This window comes from Babylonia areolata, chromosome 29 (assembly GCF_041734735.1).
Source record: "Babylonia areolata isolate BAREFJ2019XMU chromosome 29, ASM4173473v1, whole genome shotgun sequence".
Taxonomy (NCBI): Eukaryota; Metazoa; Mollusca; class Gastropoda; order Neogastropoda; family Buccinidae; genus Babylonia; species Babylonia areolata.
This window is the reverse complement of record NC_134904.1, coordinates 5,366,225-5,368,724: the sequence shown is the minus strand read 5'-3', so window position 1 is coordinate 5,368,724 and position 2,500 is coordinate 5,366,225. Positions and strand designations below refer to the sequence as shown.

General features: G+C 38.9%; 1 protein-coding gene across 1 annotated transcript in view; it reads left to right on the top strand.

Annotated features, from left to right (window-relative positions):
• Nucleotides 1-2,500, top strand: part of LOC143275042 (uncharacterized) — a 29,545-nt gene that overhangs the window by 7,585 nt on the left and 19,460 nt on the right. The gene's annotated exons all lie outside the window — the stretch shown is intronic.

Genomic DNA, 2,500 nt, shown 5'->3' with positions numbered 1-2,500 from the left:
AATGATTGTTTGGAGAACGTTGACGTTGGTGGGAATGATTGTTTGGAGAATGTTGACATTGTGAGAATGATTGTTTGGAGAACGTTGACGTTGGTGAGAATGATTGTTTGGAGAATGTTGACGTTGGTGGGAATGATTGTTTGGAGAATGTTGACATTGGTGGGAAATGTTTGGAGAATGTTGACATTGGTGAGAATAATTGTAAGTGGAATGTTGACTTTGGTGGGAATGTCTTGTTTGGAGAATGTGGACATCGGTGGGAATGATTGTTTGGAGAACGTTGATGTTGGTGGGAATGATTGTTTGGAGAACGTTGATGTTGGTGGGAATGATTGTTTGGAGAACGTTGATGTTGGTGAGAATGATTGTTTGGAGAACGTTGATGTTGGTGAGAATGATTGTTTGGAGAACGTTGACGTTGGTGAGAATGATTGTTTGGAGAACGTTGATGTTGGTGGGAATGATTGTTTGGAGAATGTTGACATTGGTGGGAAATGTTTGGAGAATGTTGACATTGGTGAGAATAATTGTAAGTGGAATGTTGACTTTGGTGGGAATGTCTTGTTTGGAGAATGTGGACATCGGTGGGAATGATTGTACAGAAACGTTAACGTTGACACTGTTGGGAATGATTGTATGGAAACGTTGACATTGGTGGGAATGATTGTATGGAAACATTGACACTGGTGGGAATGATTGTTTGGAAACGTTGACACTGGTGGGAATGATTATTTGGAAACGTTGACACTGGTGGGAATGATTGTATGGAAACGTTGACACTGGTGGGAATGATTGTTTGGAAACGTTGACATTGGTGGGAATGATTGTATGGAAATGTTGACACTGGTGGGAATGATTGTTTGGAAATGTTGACACTGGTGGGAATGATTGTTTGGAAATGTTGACACTGGTGGGAATGATTGTATGGAAACGTTGACACTGGTGGGAATGATTGTATGGAAATGTTGACACTGGTGGGAATGATTGTTTGGAAACGTTGACACTGGTGGGAATGATTGTATGGAAACGTTGACACTGGTGGGAATGATTGTATGGAAACGTTGACACTGGTGGGAATGATTGTTTGGAAACGTTGACACTGGTGGGAATGATTGTTTGGAAACGTTGACACTGGTGCGTTGGTCTGGAGAACATTGACATTGGTGAGAATTGTTTGGAAATGTCGACATTAGTGAGAATGGATTGGAAACATTGATGTTGGTGAGAATGGCTTGGAAATGTGGGCATTGGTTAGAGCAGTTGTTTGGAGAACGTTGACACTGGTGCGTTGGTCTGGAGAACATTGACATTGGTGGGAATGGTTTGGAAATGTGGGCATTGGTTAGAACAATTGTTTGGAAACGTTGACACTGGTGCGTTGGTCTGGAGAACATTGACATTGGTGAGAATTGTTTGGAAATGTCGACATTAGTGAGAATGGATTGGAAACATTGATGTTGGTGAGAATGGCTTGGAAATGTGGGCATTGGTTAGAGCAGTTGTTTGGAGAACGTTGACATTGGTGAGAATGGTTTGGAAATGTGGGCATTGGTTAGAACAATTGTTTGGAGAACGTTGACAATGGTGGGAATGGTTTGGAGAACGTTGACATGTTTGGAGAAAGTTGACAATGGTGAGAATGGTTTGGAGAACGTTGACATGTTTGGAGAACATTGACAATGGTGGGAATGGTTTGGAGAACATTGACATGTTTGGAGAACGTTGACAATGGTGGGAATGGTTTGGAGAACATTGACAATGGTGGGAATGGTTTGGAGAACGTTGACATGTTTGGAGAACGTTGACATGTTTGGAGAACGTTGACAATGGTGGGAATGGTTTGGAGAACGTTGACATGTTTGGAGAACGTTGACAATGGTGGGAATGGTTTGGAGAACGTTGACAGTAGTGAGAATGGTTTGGAGAACGTTGACAATGGTGAGAATGGTTTGGAAACATCGACGTTGGAGAGAATTAAAGGACAATGAAACTGGGAGAGTGATTTAGTAATGATTAATAAACAAAAACAAAAAAAGAGTGGTAACTCTCTTCATACTTCTTTATTGTCTGTTAACCTTTAACTCTACTGACAATGCTTTTGAAATTTTCTTGCAAGTCCATAGTTCTCTTTAACTTACGGTAGTTTTAGTCTGTCACCGCTATAGGCTGCTATAGTTGACAAGACTTTGTACTGTATATGTATATGTATGTATATGTATATATATATATATGTGTATATGTGTGTGTATATATATATGTATATGTATGTATGTATCTATGTGTTTGTGTGTATGTGTGTGTGATATATGTGTATATATATGTATGTATGTGTATGTATGTGTGTATATAATATATATATATATATATATATATATATATATATGCGTGTGTGTGTGATATATGTGTATATATGTGTGTGTGTGTGTGTGTGTGTGTGTGTGTGTGTGTGTGTGTGTAAAAATATTATAAAAAAACAATAAAAAGATAGATAGATATATAT